This window comes from Sapajus apella, unplaced genomic scaffold, assembly GCF_009761245.1.
Source record: "Sapajus apella isolate SASKATOON/1434 unplaced genomic scaffold, GSC_monkey_1.0 scaffold23, whole genome shotgun sequence".
NCBI lineage: Eukaryota > Metazoa > Chordata > Mammalia > Primates > Cebidae > Sapajus > Sapajus apella.
This window is the reverse complement of record NW_022436963.1, coordinates 4,550,676-4,570,824: the sequence shown is the minus strand read 5'-3', so window position 1 is coordinate 4,570,824 and position 20,149 is coordinate 4,550,676. Positions and strand designations below refer to the sequence as shown.

General features: G+C 46.1%; 1 protein-coding gene and 1 pseudogene across 5 annotated transcripts in view; one reads left to right on the top strand and one right to left on the bottom strand.

Moving 5' to 3' along the window:
• Window positions 1-5,641: 5,641 nt before the first annotated feature.
• On the bottom strand, window positions 5,642-6,859 carry LOC116559593 (annotated as a pseudogene).
• SFMBT1 (Scm like with four mbt domains 1) overlaps window positions 6,270-20,149 on the top strand; it is a 151,465-nt gene continuing 137,585 nt past the window's right edge. The window contains exon 1 of one of the 5 annotated variants that reach the window (XM_032290196.1): window positions 6,270-6,474. The gene's annotated coding sequence lies outside the window, so the exon portion shown is untranslated. Of the gene's footprint in view, window positions 6,475-6,857; window positions 7,115-7,618; window positions 7,992-20,149 lie in introns of those variants that run through there. The other 4 variants (XM_032290190.1, XM_032290195.1, XM_032290193.1 and 1 more) reach the window with 4 other exon arrangements.

The following is a 20,149-nucleotide window of genomic DNA, read 5'->3' as shown; positions in this document are numbered from 1 at the left end:
AGGCATTATCTTAGCTCACTGAAACCTCCACCTCCTGGGCTCAAGCTATTCTCCCACCTCAGCCTCCCGAGTAGCTGGGACTACAGGTGTGCACCACCATGCCTAATTTTTGTATTCTTTGTAGAGATGACATTTCACCATGTTGCCCAGGCTGGTTCCAAACTCACGAACGCAAGTGATCCACCTGCCTTGGCCTCCCAAAGTGTTGGGATTACAAGCTGGAGCCACGAAGCACAGCACTGCATACAATTTAATTGAGATATCAGATACATGCCATACAATTCACCTTTTTGAGGTGTACAATTCCGTGGTTTTTGGTATATTCATCGAGTTGTGCAATCATCACCACTATCTAATTTCAGAACATTTTCATCATCTTAAAAAGAGACCCCAGCCCAAAGAACTGCTCCCTGTTTTTTCATGTATTGCTGAGTGTCCTTAGTCACTTATTTGGTGCTTGTGGCCTCTTTTTATGTGTGTGTCACCAGGCTGGAATGCAGTGGTGCACTCTCGGCTCACTGCAAACTCTGCCTCCCAGGTTCAAGAGATTCTTCTGCGTCGGCCTTCCCAGTAGCTGGGACTACAGGTGCATACCACCACATACCTGGCTAATTTTCGTACTTTTTTTTGGTAAAGACAGGGTTTCACCATGTTGGCCAGGAAAGTCTTGATCTCCTGACCTTGTGATCCGCCCGCCTCAGCCTCCAAAAGTGCTGGGATTACAGGTGTGAGCCACTGCGCCTGGCCCAACCTGTGACCTCTTCTTAGTAGATAAGAAGTTGAAGGTGGAAGATAATTTAAGAAAAATGCATGCTTCAATAACATAAAATTGGAACACTATGCCCATTAATATATTTTCTCCCTATGAATTGGGAAGGGAGGGCTGTGGAGGCAGAGAAGTGCTCTTTAGGGATGAATGGGGCAGAGTCCTGGGCTTGTGGCACTCAAGGATAGAAAACGGGGTCAAAAGGGCCTGGGCCTGTTCCAGTGTAAGCAATGGAAGAAAAGCAAGCTAAGCGTCTTAGGAAGACAGAGAAAGAAGGGGAGCAATCTTGGGAGGTCTCTGGGAGATGGCTTTGAGGTCGGGACAATTATTTCTCATAATTCTGTTGTGCTTTACAGTTTGCAAAGAATGTTTATACACATTTTGTTCTTGGATTCCTAGGATCCAACAAAGTAGGTGGTTTCATCTCCATTTTACAAAGATGAGGAAACTGAGCCCAGAGAGGTGAAGAGTCCCCCAGAAGGTCTCATAGAGAAGCAGTGACTAACTCTGAACTTGGCTTCTGCTGTCTGCCTCCACTCCCGTTGCTTTTTCCCTGACAACACAGTGTAGCTGAGAGGACATGTGGTGGGCCAGAGTTTGCAGGAGCCAATACATGCAGGGAAGCAGGGCTGGTGTTCTGGAGGATGTGTAGCCATGGCCTGTGCTCCCAGGGCAGCAGGGCCAGCATAGTCCACTGGGCCTCAGTGAAGAGTGGCATGGGGTGAGCAGTGATTCTTTGGTGGGGATCACCTGATTGCTTGGGGAATTAGCCACAGAGAGTCATCATGTGGCTGGCCTCATTTGGACTGACCGAAGGAAGCTGGCTGGTCAGTGGCAATGGAAGGCTGCTGATCGCTGGTAGCAGGCCTGGCTGACCTGTAGAATTTCATTCAGTTCTTCATGGGTTGAAAATAGCATGATGCCCTGGCTGAGGGTTCTGCTAGTCCCCAGGGTCCAGGCCTGGCCCTCAGGTTCATCCAGTACAAGGTCCCAGGTTGATGTCCACCCCCAGAGAGCAGACCTGCTTCGTGATAGCAGGCAAGGCTTCAGGGCACAGGGGGCTCATATAAAACGGTTGAATACTAACCCCTTGGTCAATGATGTGGGGGTTACCACCCCTACCCCATGAAGCCAGCAGGAAGTGGAGACTAAGCTGGGAATGGCCAGGATGCCCACTGGGTGTGCCAGCCTCTGGTCTTGGATGCTGCCCATTGACTAGCCACCCTCTTGTCCTCCCACGGCCTCTTGGGAAAAGGGCTAGCCTCAAAGTTACGGAGACAGACATGTCTTTGTGCTCAAGGGGACTGAGATGTCTATCTGTGGGATTAGAGAAGGGGACAGAACCCAGCTAAGTAACAAATGTAGGTATAAATTAGATATATCACCACTGGGGAGAGAGATGACCTGTTTAGTGGGGTGTGCAGGGAAAGCCTCTCTGAGGAGACCATCTTGTTAAGCAGATACTGGAACAATAAGCTGTCACCTATGTAAAAGTGGGTGCAGGAAGTGGGATGGGGAGTGCGCCAGGGTCTTGCGGTGGGAAGGACAGTGACATAACCATGAAATGAAAAGGACACAGGTGCAGCTAAAATACAGCAAGCAAGGCAGGTGAGTGGGGACAGGTGAATGGGACAGGTGAAGGAAGGTGTTCAGGCCACTCTTTTTTTTTTTTTTTTGAGATGGAATTTTGTTCTTGTTACCCAGGCTGGCACGATCTTGGCTCACTGCAATGTCTGCCTCCCAGGTTCAAGCAATTCTCCTGCGTCAGCCTTCTGAGTAGCTGGGATCACAGGAGCGCGCCACTGCGCCCAGCTAATTTTTGTATTTTTAGTAGAGATAGGGTTTTGCTATGTTGGCCAGGCTGGTCTGGAACTCCTGACCTCAGGTGATCCACCCGCCTTGGCCTCCCCTGGTGGGATTACAGGCATGAGCCACCAAGCCTGGCCTGGGCCAGTCTTATAGGCCAAAGTGAGGCTTTTGGACTTGTGCAAAGAACAATAGGGAACCTTGAGAGGCTTTTCAGCTGGGGTAAGTCATGACCAGAAGTCAGTTTTCCTTAAGTTACCCCTTGTTCCGTGCTCTTCTGGGGCTACCTCTTTTGTCAACAACCCCCAGCTTGAATTTCCCAGTAGTGTGGCTGTGAAGCTGGCATGCCTGGTTTGTGTCTGATCTCTGCTTCTCTTAAGGATGACCTGGACGCTCCCAGTTTGCTTTGTCATAGGGAATGTTGCGGCCTGTCCTGAAGGATGTTGCAAGAGTTAAAGGAGACTATGTTCAACTGCACATGTGCATTCTCACACCCACATCTGCACAGCATCCGACACAAGTCAGATGTGCAGACAACTCTGAGATCGGAAGAGGTTTTTTTTGAGATGGAGTTTTCACTCTTGTTACCCAGGCTGGAGTGCAATGGCGCGATCTCGGCTCACCGCAACCTCCGTCTCCTGGGTTCAGGCAATTCTCCTGCCTCAGCCTTCTGAGTCGCTGGGATTACAGGCATGCGCCACCATGCTCAGCTAATTTTTTGTACTTTTAATAGAGATGGGGTTTCACCATGTTGACCAGGATGGTCTCGATCTCTTGACCTCATGATCCACCCGCCTCGGCCTCCCAAAGTGCTGGGATTACAGGCTTGAGCCACCGCGCCCGGCCAAGTGCAGACAATTTTTAACTGTTCCTTGTGGTTCTTCATTCTTCCTGTTCCTTAGGGGTTATGAAGGTGAGCACTGGAGAAAGGCTGGAGAGTTTTACAGTATTTTTTTTTTTTTTTTTTTTTTTGAGATGGAATCTCACTCTTGTTGTCCAGGCTGGAGCGCAATGGCTTGATCTCGGCTCACTGCAACCTCCGCCTCACAGGTTCAAGCGATTCTCCTGCCTCAGCCTCCCGAATAGCTGGGATTACAGGCATGCACCACCACACCTGGCCAATTTTTGTATTTTTAGTAGAGATGGGGTTTCTCCATGTTGGTCAGGTTGGTCTCGAACTCTAGACCTTAGGTGATCTGCCCTCTTTGGCCTCCCAAAGTTCTGGGATTACAGGTGTGAGCCACCACACCTGGCCAAGTTTTACAATATTTGAAAAATAGGACTGGACATGGTGGCCAGCACTTTGGGAGGCCAAGGCGGGTGGATCACTTGAGCCTAGGAGTTCAAGACCAGCCTGGGCAACATGGTAAAACCCTGTCTCTAAAAAGATACAAAAATTAGCTTGGCATAGTGGTGCACACCTGTAGTCCCAGCTACTCAGGGGGCTGAGGTGGGAGGATTGCTTGATCCTGTGAGGTAGAGGCTGCAGTCAGCCATGATTGCGCCACTGCACTGCAGCCTGGGCAACAGAATGAGATCCTGTTTCAAAACAATAAAAAAAAATCATTAACAACAAGAGCTAACATGTACAAAACATTTACTATGTCCTAGGCATTGAGTTGGTAAGGCAGGTGTTATTCTTATCCCAGTTTTATAGACCAAGACCTGAAGACCCAGAGGAGAAAGATAACTTGGCAAGGTCACAGGGCTGTTAAGTGTTGAACCTGGATGGTCCATCCTCAAAGCCAGTCCTCCTAACCCTCACATGAGTATCCTAGAATGTGTAGAGACACATAAGCCAGTGTGGATATCAACTGATATTCTGAAAAAAAGAATTCATGAGGGCATGAGGGGGAATCAATCTATTTCATATGTTATAACCTATTCCAAAGAACCAATATTTACATTCATATGGTATTTGCTGAAACCTAGGTATACAGAATGAAATGGAGAATGCAGAAACATACGAATCAAAATCAAGTCTAGCATAAAAGTAGGTTTTACTAAACAAAGAGTAAGAAAAGTTTTTTCGTTTGTTTGTTTTTTGATACAGAGTCTTGCTCTGTCACCAAGGTTGGAGTCAGTGGCACAATCATGGCTCACTGCAGCCTAAAACTCCCGGCCTCAATGAATCCTCCTGCCTTCACCTCCCAAAGTGCTAGGACTACAGGTGTAAGCCACTGCGCCTGGTCAATAATTATTTAATAAATGTTAATTGCAGAATTAATAACAACTGATGACAGTGGCAGTGCATTAAGTTCATATTTTACTCCAAATAAATAAAGCAAAATAAAATTGGGACAGATAATCATCAGAAAATGAAACATGAAATGAAATTGTACAAAACTAGCAGAAAAAAAGACTATAGATGGGCAGTGGAAAGCTCACTTTGTCATCATTGAAGCAATTAAAAAAACCACAAAGGATTCACTAGAATGACAGATTGAACATTAGAGTAAAACAAGAAAGAACAATAGGCTAGAAAATATTTGCATCAATGATGACAAAGGAGTAATATCTATTAGTATATTTAGTAACTATCATTTACAGAAGGAATGAAGTGAGTAAATGTCTGGAAAAACATTCATTTTTGAGTGTTTGATCACCTAACAAATGCTAAGTAACCGTGAACTAGCAACAGACTATTAAAGTAGAGGGGAAATGGCACTCAATATTTATGTGTGTTAAACTCTTTACACTTGTTCCTTGGAGGTGGAAGAATAATTGGGGCAGCTCAGTTCTTTGGGAAAATATGACGCTGTAAGGCAAGACCACTTGGCCATTCCTTTCCACTTCCAGGTATTTCTCCCAAGTGCAGAATTCAAGAATATGTTAGCAAACAACTGTAAATAACCAAAAATATTAGGGGGCTGAGTGAATAGTTAAGGACACCTGCACACCTTAAAAATGGATCATGTGAACAAAAGAAAAAATGGTAGTGAAAGTAGCAACAAAAAAGCGGTTTCAACTATATAAAGACATGTATATATGTGTGTGTATATATATATACGTTTTGTGTCGTGAAAAGTTGCATTTCATTGTAATAATATGGATACTATATTCTTTTTAGATTTTTCTCTCTCTGGTTGTCATATTTATTGTCTTTTCAATGGCGATTTAAAAAAAAACCTCTGGATTCAAATCCAGCCAGCAGCGTTTGATTTTGAGCAAGCTTCTGAAGTGGGGTATTTCCCAGAGCCGTTGAGGGAGGTGGCCTGAGCTTGCGCCTGGCACATGGTGGGTACCCCAGACTTTCTTCTTGCAGTGGGGGTGCCCCTTCTTCCCTGAAAGGCAGGAGTCATCAGAGCCTTGTCCGAGAACTCCTTTCAGGGCCTGGGAGTCTGATCGGGAGCTCCCTCTGGGAGGGAACTTTCTGGAGCAGGTGGGCGGGTGTGTGTCCCACGGGCACCTGCCCTTGAGAGGAGGGGGCAAGCTCTGGCAACGTAACCGCCCGTGGTCACCTCGGGCTGCGGGGCAGACTTGAAGCGGTCTTCGAGGTTCTGATCCTTCCCGGGGCTCCGGGCTCTTTCGTCCCAATTCGCAGCTGTCCTGTGCCCCCTCGCTGCAGGAAAACAAGATTCACAGGGCGCCTCCTGCGGAAGTCTAAGGACACCGGGGTGCTGAAAGGCCCGAGCCGGACTTCGCAGACAGAGGGCACTTGGGTGTCTTTCCAGGTCTCACTCAGAGGGCGCGCCCTATCCCCGACGTGGGGCAGGCAAACCGGCGCAGCCCCTGAGGCGGCGGCGGCACGCGCGCATCTGGGAACCGGCCGCTCCTCCGCTCATGCCATCTTGCCCAAGCCGGTCACGTGCGGGCGACAGCGGCGCGCTTTGCCCGGCCGGTACGCCAGGTCCGACCTGCGGACCACTCTGGGCTCCCCGCCACCGTGTCCACAACCCGAGGTGAGGCGCGGGGTTTCTTCCCTCCCAGGTCGGGACCGGGCCAGGGCAGGCACTGGGTTCCCCGGTGTGCGTCTCCTCTTCCCGGCCGTTCCGCTCGGGGCCACCGCGCCGTCGGGGGCCCGAGGCGCCGCCGCGTGTCCTGCGCCACGGCCTTGGGGCCGTCCGCGCCGAGTTGCTTGCTGGGGGTGTGGGTAGCCAGCGGCGCCGGACCCCCGACACACCAGCCCGCGGAGTCCTCGCCTCCTGCGCGGCCCCAGCCAGGAGGGAGCTCGGGCGGCCAGGCCCGGGGGTTCCACGGGCGCGGCGCGAGGGGCGCGGGCTGCCGGGAGGACCGCGGAGCTGGGGGTGGGGGGGCGCGGGCGCATGCGCCCTGCGTCCGTGCCATATTGGAATGAGTCGGAGCGCGGAGCGCCGCCGCCGCCGCCTCCGCCGGAGCGCGGGTGGAGGGGGGCGGGGAGAGCTGCCGGCCGCCCCGCTCCGCCGAACCCAGCAGGAAGGAGGGCGCGAGCCGGCGAGCGCGGGCAGCGCGAGAGGAAAAAGCGCCCGCGCGGGGGAGCAAAAAGAAAGAAAGAAAGAAAACGGGCGCGAGAAGGGGAAAAGCGAGCGATTCAGCGAGCGCGCGCGCGAAAACTCCCGGCAGGTAAAAAAGCGGGGCCGCCGGCTGGGCCTTCCCGCGCGGCGGCCTGAAGGGGCGGCGGAGGCGCCGGGGCGGGGGACCGCACCGCGTCCCCTTCGAAGCGGCCGCGCAACTTTGCCAACGGAAAACCGCCGGTCTCCGGCGGGCGCGCGGGCTAAGGCCCCAACGGGGGGGGGGCGGCGGCAGGTGGGGGCGGGGGGGGGGGCGGGGGGGGAGCGCGGCGCCCGCGCGCGGCCCCGCGGTCCCGCGCGCCGGCCGGCCGGCTGCAGAGGCGCGCCTGGGCGCCTCGCCGCGGCAGAGAGCGGCGGCGGCCGTCAGCCCCTGGCGGGCAGCGCAGCACAGCGCGCGTCAGCCCGCGGGAGGCGTGAAAGGAAAGTGGCCGGGCGGCGGCAGTGGCTGGCGCCCAAGTTCCCCGGCGCGCCGGGCCCGCCGCGCGCCCCTCCCCGCGCGCACCCCGCGCTCCGCCCGCCGAGCCCCCGCGGACCCGCCCCCCGGGCTCGCTCCGGGCGGGGCGCGAACCCGCAGCTGGGGCCGGGCGCGCGGCCGGTCGGAACTTCGGAGGGCCAGGGCGGCCGCCGCGCGGTGGCGGAGCGTCTAGCGGCCGCCGCAACCGGTGGCTCCCTGCCGCCGTTGTGAAGTGAGCTGGCCTCCCCCGCGCCGTGGCCCGCCGGGCACCGCCGCTCGACCCCGCGCCGACCCGGGCAGCGCCCGACCTGCCGCCAGGAGGTCCGCGGCCGTTTCGATTTCTGTTCCTAAAGTCGGATTTTGCACGCTGAAAAGGAGGCTGTGGAAGGGCGAGCGGCGTCCTGGGAAGCAAGGCCTGCTCTGTGCGGAGCAGAAACGCCTTGTGCGAACAGAAATAAATTCCCGCGGAAAGGATGTACGTTAATGCTAAGTTTTTCACAAGATGTCAGCTGTTCCTGTTGGGTCTAAAACTAAACCGGCAGGCACAGGTCACCCCCAAAGCTTGTGCTCAAGGAGTGGGGGGCGCTCGGGTCAGGTGGGGGTGTTCCCAGCGGGTCGTCCGAAGCAGCACTGGTTGATGGTCCCAAGTGATGTTTTTGAGTCCTGTTAGCAGTGATCTGTGTTTGAGAGCCAAGTGAACCTCAAAGAGATTTGAAAGGAAGTAAGATGGATTTTGTCAATCCCCGAGTATGTCTTCTCTTGAACCACATTTTCTAAGATGTCATACTTAATTTTATTGCATCTAGGTAAAATGCCTGAACATGTAATCATTAATTTGTCAACTGGCTTGAGAGGATGAAGGAAGATGAGTGTGTCCTCATGCGTACACTTTGAGGCCTGTTGACTAGCGTTTTGAGGCATTTGTTGAATCGTAGGCCATCGGTTAATTCAGAGTTCAGATTTTTTTGCGATGTCAGAAAAGTAACGGCCTGGTGCGAACGGGAGTGGCCAGAGATCAGGAAACAGTGCTGTTATTACCATTGTCATTGACTAACTGCCTCATCTTGGGCACTTTTCTTATCCATTGTAGCTTTGATTTTCCTTATTTGCAACATTAAGATAAACAGATCATTTTTTTGGGTATCCTTTCAGTTGGAAAATTCGGAGGCTTTTTAAACTGAAAGATTCTTAGAAATCACAGTGTATATTTTGAAAGGTCCTTGCAACGTGTGTCTTTATTAAAATTCATTTGGAAAAAACATCTTGATAGCTAGATCCAGAATGGTTTTATATGATTCATTTGAACAGATTTTTAACAATGTATGTCAATGTGCTTAAAAATTATGCGTATTTTTTATTGAGGTATAACCTACAGAAAGATCTTAAGGTACAATTCAGTGACTTTTTAATTTTTTATTTATTTTTTTAAAAAATAACCAAAGAGCACCCTGGACTCACAGGAGACTCATCCCCGAGGACCAGCACTCCTCAGGGGGTCCCCTTGCTGCATCCTCACCAGTATCACTGACAGTAACCAAGATGCCCAAGACCTCAGTCTTCCTATCCAGGGAGCTCCCTGGGTTCAGAGCCATTTCTCAGCGTGAAGGATGAGTGGGTCTGCATCTTCTTGCATCAGTGACTTTTTATATGTGTATATGTCCTGATAACCACACTCAGATCAAGATATGGAACATTTTCAGGCCCTGGATCCTTTCCATTCAGTAACCGCATTCCCCCTGCCCAAGGCAACCACGATTTTGACTTCTGTCACCACAGATGAGTTTTGCCTCAAAACAGGACCCTTCTGAGGGTTAAAGGGGCAATACTAACAAACTAAGGATAGCTTGTATGTAAACTTGGCGTTATGGCCATTTTAGCCATGATCTTTTGCTTATATAATGATTCTTAGGGTTAAAATCCAGAATAACTTAAAATTCTGTCCTGAGAGACTTCTTAGAAGGTCACTTTTCAGCAGGGGCATTACTTTGCTGGTTTGGATTTGCAGTTCTTGGGAGTCTTTATGTTTATATACATGGTATTAATCTATTACTTCCCATTTTTGGAATATAGGTACTTTATATTTGTAGACAATAGATTTGAAGAATGAATCATGAATTTTCCCAGGAAGTTGTTAGTAGATGAATCAGTTTCTTAATGCCTAGAATTTGCTGGGAAAATGGAATGAAAATTGTTTTTTTAAAGTTAGGTAAGTTAAGGATGTGTGTATAAAGCTTTAACAACCTTTTAAGAAATGACAGCAGTTAACTTGATTTATATCTACAGGATAGTAAAATCATTAAAAGTCCAACAATGAAAGCAAAAACAAAAGGTTAACTAAAAATTAGTTAAAAAAAAAATCTCAGCGTGACTAAGATACCTTTTTGTATTAGACCTCTGTCTAGGAAGGTGGATTTCTAAATATTCCCCACTGAGGCAAATGCTGCAACAATTTGCATTTCCTTTACTAATGTCTTCTTGTGCCTTTTCTTGTTTCTACTGTAAAGGAGATGGGTTAGATGTTTTAAGTAAATTCTTATTTTGTTAGGTCCTAGCAAAGACTTGTGTTTTTTACTGCAAAGATATCTGTGTGATAAAAGTTGGGAATGTTCTAAGGCCTGTGGTAGGGCTCTATGGGGAATAGTCCACAAAGTTCAAAGGTTTTCTTTTGTGAAATGATTTTGCTGAGTAATTCTTTCTGTGTGTTAAGTTAGCCAGTTAACTGACTGACCAGCAACTATGCTGGATTTGCTCACTGCACCCAAGATTCACAGCCTCATTAGCCAAGAGAGTAATTGATGACTTAGCTATTAGTGATCCGTTGTTTCTTTGTGTGGCTCTTTTAAGATTTCTTTTATGTGATCGGACTGTTTAATTTAAAATCAGTTGAATCTTTAAGAGATGCAACTAAAGATATATACAATAAGAAAATATACAGCGAAAGGGAATTTCCTTTTTTTGTTATATTTCGTTGTAAACTCAGATTTTTCCCTTTAAAAATGATTTGCTGGCTAGGCATGTTGGCTCACTCCTATAATCTCAGCACTTTGGGAGGCCAGGCAAGAGGCTCACTTGAGACTTGGAGTTTGAGACAAGCCTGGACAAAAAAAAAGGGAGACCCTGACTCTCGAAAAATAAAAAAAATTAGCCAGGCATGGTGGTAGGCACCTGTAGTCCCAGCTCCTCAGGAGGCTGAGGTGGGAGGACCCCTTGAGCCCAGGAGTTCGCAGTTGCAGTGAGCTGTGATTGCACTGCTGCACCCCAGCCTGGGTGACCGAGTGAGACTGTCTCAAAAAACCAACCAACCAACCCAACATGATTTGCCTATCCATAATCTTAGTGCTTCTGTAGGATACTTTTGCTTTCACAGTGATAACTAGACTGGGTTTAGCTGTGGAATGGTGGTGTAGCAGCAGGTATCATTTAGCTATAAAGTATGTAGAAAAGATGAACTTTACAAATTTCATTAGCTTTTTCTTATGACTTCATGTTATGTTCACATTGTTAATGAATACAGTCCAAAAAGCAGAAGGCCATTATTTAGACAGATATTTTACATTCTTTACTATTTTTAATGTTACATTTTTTTCTCATAATTTTCCAAAATTTTGCTTTCTGGGATTATTTGGCTGATAACCAATATTTCAGAATAATTACACGAAAATAAAAGAATTTGTAATGAGTAAATGATACAACTTCCTTATGGCAAAGTATTTTTCTTTTGGTATATAGTATTTGTTATCTAACTTGGGTATTTTGCATTTGAAAACAATATTTCTGCATATACATAGTTATTAAATGGGATAAAAGTGTCTGGGGATTTTGGTTACCTGGGAGATTTTGAATCATTAGACTTTGGGGAGTGGGATTTTGTTAGGAGTCTCCCATTCTTCAAGGGATACTAATCTCATTGGAAAATGATTTAAAATAGAAAGAATGTGGTCAGGTTGCTGCAGATTCACGTTTAAACTTTTCTTTTCTTTTCTTTTCTTTTTTTTTTTTTTGAGACGGAGTTTCGCTCTTGTTACCCAAGCTGGAGTGCAATGGCGCGATCTCGGCTCACCGCAACCTCCACCTCCTGGGTTCAGGCAATTCTCCTGCCTCAGCCTCCTGATTAGCTGGGATTACAGGCACGTGCCACCATGCCCAGCTAATTTTTTGTATTTTTTTAGTAGAGACGGGGTTTCACCATGTTGATCAGGATGGTCTCGATTTGTTGACCTCGTGATCCACCTGCCTCAGCCTCCCAAAGTGCTGGGATTACAGGCTTGAGCCACCACGCCCGGCCACGTTTAAACTTTTCAAAAGAGGGAGGAAGGATAAGAACAACGACACGTTATTAGTAGAAAAATTATATGACTTAACTGCATAAGTTTTAATGGTTTGATTGTAAACCTTTTCCTGTAACTTAGAGACACCTGAAAACTTGTATGTAATTATTCTTTCTTTTATTCAAGAGGATGTTTATACCCTTATTTAGCCCTCTTTTGTGTTTAGTCAATCACTCAAGGAATTTATTTAAAAACAAAAAATAGGCTGGGCAGAATGACTTATACCTGTAATCTCACCACTTTGGGAGACCAAAGCAGGCAGTTCTCTTGAGTTCAGAAGTTCGAGACCGGCCTGGGCAACATAGGGAAACCTTGTTTCTACAAAAAAAAAAAAAAAATTAGCCAGGTGTTGTGGTGCGCGCCTGTAGTCCCAGCTCCTCAGGAGGCTGAGGCAGGTAGATCGCTGGAGCCTGGGGATGGAGGTTGCATTGAGCTGTGATCACGCCCCTTTAGCCTGGGTGACATAATGAGACCCTGTCTCAAAAAAATAAATGAAAACACAAACAAATGGTCTATGTATGTGTATTAAATGATGATTTAAGTCCCTGTTGAACTCTGTGGTTTGAGTAGTTGAATAACTTCAGTGAGCCAAGTATGTCATTGTGCAGAGAGCGGCTATTAGGTGACATTTCTAACATGATGCACAGTGCTGTATGCATTGGGTCTTTTTTTTTTTTTTTAAACTTGCATACTGGTCTGGTACATTGGTTCTTTTTTGATGTTTTTGTTTAGTCTAGAGGAAGGTTAATTGGTAAACTGATGTGGGGCAGATAGGGTTGTTAAGAGTCAGTATCTGTTTATCTGGGAAAGTTGAGTTCTGTCTAAGATGGTATTTGGAGAGGATCTTAGATGAGAGATGGAAGGTGGTTTGTTGGCCGTTGAAAGTGTGGGACAATCACACATTTGGAATGACAGCATGAGCTGGGATGAGAAATTTAGCAATTACTAAAATGCCTCAGGAGTTTTTCTTTCTGATATTCAATTTAAAGTGTTAACCAACAAGTACTCAGATTTGAATTCCAAATTATTATTTTTTGTACCCTGAAGAGTTTTTAAAACAGCATTTGAGGTGGCTACTATGGAATATTTGCTCAGTGGTAAGGCTGCCCGTGAGTTGCCGCTGGTTGTTCCTTTCTTTTCACAATTTGCTCCCCAGACTAGAGTGCTTTCCTGTCTCTGTGTTTTTTCTAGTGTTCTTTCTTATGGATCAGTTCCTCTAAAACATGCTTTTTCTGTGTTAAAAATAGTATACGGTAATTTGGAATTGTAATTTTAAGATACCTTTTGGGTTCATTTTGACTTGCGTCATAAAATAACCCCCTTGGAATGGTTAGATGGTGATCACACCAATGCACTTAGCATTATCGTCTGTCTACAACATAGTGATATATAATGAGGATATACATTTTTATTATAAAAAATTTTCTATGTAACAAACTTGCGCGTCCTGCACATTTATCCTGGAACTTAAAATGAAATCAAATTAAAAAATTTTTTATCAAAAATTAGCCAGGCATGGTGGCAGATGCTTGTAGTCCCAGCTACTTGGGAGGCCGAGGCAGGAAAATTGATTGAACCCAGGAGGTGGAGGTTGCAGTGAGACGAGATCATGCCATTGCACTCCAGCCTGGGTGACAGAGCGAGACTCTGTCTCAAAAAAAAAAAAAAAAAAGACAAAAAGAAACAACAAATTTATGGTTGTGGTAAGATATATACATATAGTGTGAACTTTACCATTTTAACCATTTTTACGTGTACAGTTCAGTGTCATTAAGTACATGTACATTATTGTGTAAGCATCAACCACCATCCATCTCTAGAACTTTTTTATCTTCCCATACTGGAACTCTGTACCCATGAAACAGTAATTCCCCATCTGCCCTCCTCCCACCCTAGGCAGCCACTGTTCTACTTTCAGTCTTTGTGATTTTGACTATTCTAGGTACCTTATTGAAGTGGAATCATACAGTATTTATCCTTTTGTGATTGCCTTATTTCATTTAATATAACGTCTTTAAGGTTCATCCATGTTGTAGCATGTGTCACAATTTTTTTTTTGAGGAAGTAAATTGTTTGAAAGACTTCCACAGCAAGTAAAGTGGAAGTCAGGTCTCAGAATCCTGTTTGCTAGGATTTGTTTACCTCCCTTGGAAAGAAATTCATGTGTGCCCAGCAGAGCTGAGAGAACCAGGTACCTTATCCTTAGATACAGCTTGGGCACACTTGCTTATTAGAACAAAAGAGACAGAGCAGAATGTGACAGTAGGGGGGAAGACAAGGGCAGTGTAAAAGCAAAGGTTGCTGGAGTCTGAGGTCTCATTGGGTAAGGACAGAGCCTCATGGGTCTCAAGATGTCATCTTATGGTGTGATCACTGACGTTCAACATGTTGACCTGAGTCAAAGCATGTCATCCAGAACAGTTAACCAAAAAAGTTTGTATGCTCATAGTTGTAAATAAGCCTTTGCCTATCTGAAAGGCACGGTTATTCAAAGACTCAATCCCCAGCTGTTCTGGTTAATTGAGGTTTTGCCACATTTCACTCTTGTTTCTGTATTGATAGAAAACTACTAGATGTTTAATAAGACTTAATGACATATAATAATGATACTACATAATTAATGTTTTGTATTTTTTTTATATGCCACAGTCTGAGGATAATGCTTTATATTTTAGATTTACTATGTCACTTTAATTCTGTATTTGTGAAATATAGATGTCCATGGTTGGAAAGGAAGCAGGGTTGACAGTTAAGGATTATAGAGAGTTGAGCAGTTACATACTTTCAGAATGGTTAAAGAGGTATATTTTCCTTTTATTATTGTGTTCTATTATTATTATTATTATTATTTTTTTTTTTTGAGACAGAGTTTCGCTCTTGTTACCCAGGCTGGAGTGCAATGACGCGATCTCGGCTCACTGCAACCTCCGCCTCCTGGGTTCAGGCAATTCTCCTGCCTCAGCCTCTTGATTAGCTGGGATTACAGGCACACGCCACCATGCCCAGCTAATTTTTTGTAGCTTTAGTAGAGACGGGGTTTCACCATGTTGACCAGGATGGTCTCGATCTCTTGACCTCGTGATCCACCCGCCTCGGCCTCCCAAAGTGCTGGGATTACAGGCGTGAGCCACCGTGCCCGGCCTTCTGTTATTATTTTTAATGGCTGTATTTATGTAGTAAATGTGGGATGAGTTTCCTAATACTGTTTGTTACCAGGGGGAGGGTATCTCTTAATTATTCCCCTCTCTTGGTGGCAAGGATGTTTTTGACTTTCTGGAAATCACTGAAGAATTGAGTGAATGTCATGAGGTCTGATTTGTGCCTTATGTTACTATTCAATTCTTAACAATGGTTAGTTGTTTCCTAGAGTTAGTAGGGCTTTTCTGAAAGTATTAGTTTCTTTGGCATGATGTTGTCTAATAGGGCATAGAGCCACAGTAGTAAAAGTCAGTGGTTAGGGAAGGGGACATTTGTCTAAGCTGGACTCCCTGGGCTCAAGCAATTCTCCTGCCTCAGCCTCCTGTGTAGCTAGGAATACAGGTGCATGCCATAGCATCTGACTAATTTTTTAAAACTTTTTTTTTTTTTTGAGATGAAGTTTTGCCCTTGTTGCCCAGGCTGGAGTGCAATGGTATGATCTCGGCCACCTCCACCTCCCAGGTTCAAGCGATTCTTCTGCCTCAGCCTCCTGAGTAGCTGATATTACAGGTGCCTGCCACACGCCTGGCTAATTTTTTGTATTTTTAGTAAGAGATAGAGTTTCATCATGTTGGCTAGGCTGGTCTTGAACTCCTGACCTGAGGTGATCCACCCGCCTTGGCCTCCTACAGTGCTGGGATTACAGGCATGGGCCACTGTGTCAGATCTGTAAGACATTTTTTTGTAGAGATGAGGGTCTCTCAGTGTTGCCCAGGCTGGTCTCAAACTCCTGGCCTCAAGTGATTCTCTAGCCTCAGCTTCCCAAGTGCTGGGATTGCAGGCATGAGCCACTGTGTCCAGCCTGGTCTTCATTTTTTATCATTTAGCAAAATGAGCAGGGTTGGGTAGTCTAGCTAAAGATAGAAATTTGAGAAATTTTGGGTGTATTATTATTGTTGTTATAGGTGTTTATTTTTATTTTTATTTATTTATTTTTTTTTTGAGACGGAGTTTCGCTCTTGTTACCCAGGCTGGAGTGCAATGGCGCGATCTCGGCTCACTGCAACTTCCGCCTCCTGGGTTCAGGCAATTCTCCTGCCTCAGCCTCCTGAGTAGCTAGGATTACAGGCACGTGCCACCATGCCCAGCTAATTTTTTGTGTTTTTGGTAGAGACGGGGTTCCACCATGTTGACCAGGATGGTCTTGATCTCTTGACCTCGTGATCCACCCGCCTCAGCCTCCCAAAGCTCTGGGATTACAGGCTTGAGCGACCGCGCCCGGCCTGTTATAGGCGTTTATGATGGTATTAAAACATCTGAACCCCTTGACCTCTTAATGTAATTAGTATTTATTATTTTAATTTTATTTCTCTTTTAATGTTGGCTTTCCAATTCTCAATCAAGTTACAGTTGCATTTAAAACATACATAGTTTTCATTGTTGCTAATACGGATAAGGCCGTATGCAAATTGGAAAACGGGCTTAGATCTTTTCCCAGACATTATGTACCCAGTTTTCTTGTAAGTATTCAGTTGGGCTCCTCAATCAACAGAGAAGAGCTTCACATGACTTTCTTTGTTGCCAGGCTCCATTCTAAGGGACGCAGAGGGCTAGGTGGGCTCTTCTGGCCTCCCCTTCTAGGGAGAGTCTCCCATTTCAGCAGCAAGTGCTTGAGGAGGGCTGCGTGATTCCTGCAGCGAGAGACTCAGGACGGTAAGGCACAACTGCGCCCACCCCAGCTCCTCCTCTAGCCATTGACATTTACACCTGTCTTTACCTGTCAACTTTGTGTTTTTGGCTGAGTGCTTTCTGGAATGGTCTGCTGGTGAGATGTTGGGTTCTGGTAATGGTATTCTTTCTTTACAGCCTCCTTGAGAGGCTTCCCTGTTCTCCCTGTGCCTTGTCTTTTAACTCATTGTGGCCTTCATTTTCTCCCAGAGTTCCAGCCCCGTCAGGCCTGGACCCACTGTTTAATCCTTCAGTTGCTCCCTAACCAATCCACTTTGTTCTTTCCCTCTTTCCCTTCTGTAGCCCCATAAGCCACCTGCAACCTTGCAGCCAGCGCCTCTCTCTGCTCCTGGATATAGATTACCTTGGAGGAGAATTCAGGTCCTCTGGACAGCCCTGTCTTGAGGCAGACCTTTCTCTCTTTGCCTTCTTCTGTGACCTTTTAAGACCCTCTCTTCTTTCCTTTTGCATCTCTCTCAATGAAGTTGCCCACATTTAGAGTTTGTCTAGCCCCTGTGCTCCCCTAAGATCCCTACAGTTCTGCCCATTGGGTTTCCAAGTTGGATGCCACACTGGCACCTCAGAATCCACAGGTCCAAAATAGAATTTCTCTTTCTACCCCAAAGATGCCAGTCCTCTAGTGGGCCTGTTTTTCTGGGTCTCTTTCTTTACATTGTTCTTCAGCAGTGGTGTTTCCTGTGGAACTTGAGGTCTTATTCTTGAATTACCAACCTCAGACTTAGAGTATACAGTTGTAACTCCTTGGTTTTCAAACATTTTTAAAGTTGTGGAACCTTCTGTTCAAATGAAATCTTTCTAAAAAGCCCAATAAGTAAAATAAATAAAATGAGAGTCCTCCTAGTGGTCGGGGAGGGAGGCGGTGGGCAGGGTGTGAAGGGCCAGCATCCTGTCCGCAGCCGAGTAGTTGGATGTTCCCTGCTTTCCTCTCCTCCCAGGCAGGGCTGGCGGCTGGCTCTTGGGGCAGCCTTCCCTGTGAATTCTACATAAATGGAGCACCCTAGAGTTGCTGTCAGCACTGCTTTGAGGTTATGCTTAACTTTTAAACCATTTTATCTGTTCTGTACCCCACTTCTTTCCTTTGGAAATTTAAATTTTACTTGTGACTGATAAACGTAAATTTAGTGCCAGTGATGAATCTTGCCAAGGAAAATGAAAGACGCCTTGGAAACCGAAGCTAGGTTTTTTTTTTTTTTTTTGAGACAGCGTCTTGCTCTGTTGCCAGGCGCCAGGCCGGAGTGCAGTGGCGAGATCTCAGCTCACTACAACTTCCGCCTCCCAGGTTCAAGCAATTCTCCTGCCTCAGCCTCCTGAGTAGCTGGGACTACAGGCACGTGCCACCACGCCCAGCTAATTTTTATATTTTTAGTAGAGACGGGGTTTCCTCATGTTGGCCAGGATGGTTTTGACTCTTGACCTCGTGACCTGCCCACCTCGGCCTCCCAAAGTGTTGGGATTACAGGCATGAGCCACCGCGCCCAGCCGAAGCTAGGTATTAAAGAATCAGCTTTGTCAAATGCTGAGATACTGAAAGTGCTGAAGGGCTTCTTTCAAAATTTACTTATGTCTCTGGCCGGGAGCGGTAGCTCACGCCTGTAATCCCAGCATTTTGGGAGGCTGAGGTGGGCAAATCACTTGAGGCCAAGAGTTTGAGACCAACCTGGCCAGCACAGCGAAACCCCATCAATTTTAATAAAAAATTATCCGGGCATGGTGGCACATGCCTGTAATACCAGCTACTAGGGAGGCTGGGGCAGGAGAATCACTTAAACCTGGGAGGTGGGGTTTCAGCGAGATGAGATGGCGCCACTGCACTCCAGCTGGGGCGACAGTGTGAGACTCTGTTTAAAAAAATTTACTTAACTCTCTGCTTGACTGTTTTTCTTGAAATCTGCATTTCTACCAATATGAGCACTTTCAAGATAAACTTCGTTTATTTTTACTGTTTTTGTTTTGTTCATTTATTAATATAGTAGGCTTATTCAACCCATAAAACTAAAATCTTTACATATTTACAGTGAAAAATACAAACCTTGTTCTGTTGCTTCCAAATAGTCCCTCTATTTTCCCCACCTCTCCCATCCATCCAGCTATACTGTGGCGAAGTAGAACTTTTTAAACAAACTTGATTTTAGTCACATAAAATCCCACAACTGGCTGAGTAAAGTCCAGACTCCTCAGGAAGGCATGCAAAACCCTTGAAGAGCTCATGCCCAGTCCATTTGTCCAGCTTATCGCCCTCTCCCACGGCCTCCACAGCCTTACCCACCCACTCTCGTGTAAATCCTTTCCTGCCGTGTTCCCTCTGCTTAGGGTGTTCTGCTAAGGCAGTGCTTTCGAAGTGTCAGTCTTGCATGGACCACTGTCACACTTTTTGCTGTATTTGATTACCAAAATTATTGTTATTATTTTGAGACTAAGTCTCGCTCTGTTGCCCAGACTGGAGTCCTGTGACTTGATCTTGGAGCCTCTGCCTCCTGGATTCTAGTGATTCTCTGGCCTCAGCCTCTCAAGCAGCTGGGACTACAGGCATATACCACCGTGCCTGGCTAATTTTTTGTATTTTTAGTAGCGATGGGGGTTTCTCCATGTTGGCCAGACTGGTCTTGAACTCATGATCTCAAGTGATCCACCCACCTCAGCCTCCCAAAGTACTGGATTTATAGGCATGAGCCACTATGCCTGGCCCACAATTATTCATTTAATATATTTTAAATTTTTATTTTTAAAATTTATTTTTAATTAATTAATTAATTTTTGAGACAGAGTCTTACTCTGTCACCCAGGGTGACATACAGTGGTACGACTTTGGCTCACTGCAGCCTCCACCTTGCAGTTCAAGGGATTCTCCTGCCTCAGTCTTCTGAGTAGCTAGGATTACAGACAGACATGCACCACCAAACCCGACTAATTTTTGTATTTTTAGGAGAGATGGGATTTCACCATGTTGGTCAGGCTGGTCTCGAACTCCTGACCTCAGATTATCTGCCTGCCTTGGCCTCCCACAGTGCTGGGATTACAGGCATGAGCCACCATGCCTGTGTCATTGATGAATCTTGCCAAGGAAAGATTCCTTAACTTAAATTTTATAAAGTATTATTGTATTTTAAAAATGTAAAAATGCAATCAAGTAATAATAAATCTAACCAGTTTATTAAAACACATTCCTTCAATAAAATTCTCAGCAAAGTCCTTTGTACTTAAAATTATAAAAAGAAGTACCTGATAATAGATGATATTAAGGAATTGTTGATTTTGTTTTTTAGGTGTGATAATGGTATTGTAGTACATAAAGGAGAATGTGCTTATTCTTGGGAGATGCAAGCTGAAGAGTTTAGAGGGTGAGGTATGATGTCCTCAGCATTTTCAAATGGCTCATAAAATGTGCGTATAAGTCTTTGTGTATATAGAAAAGAAAATC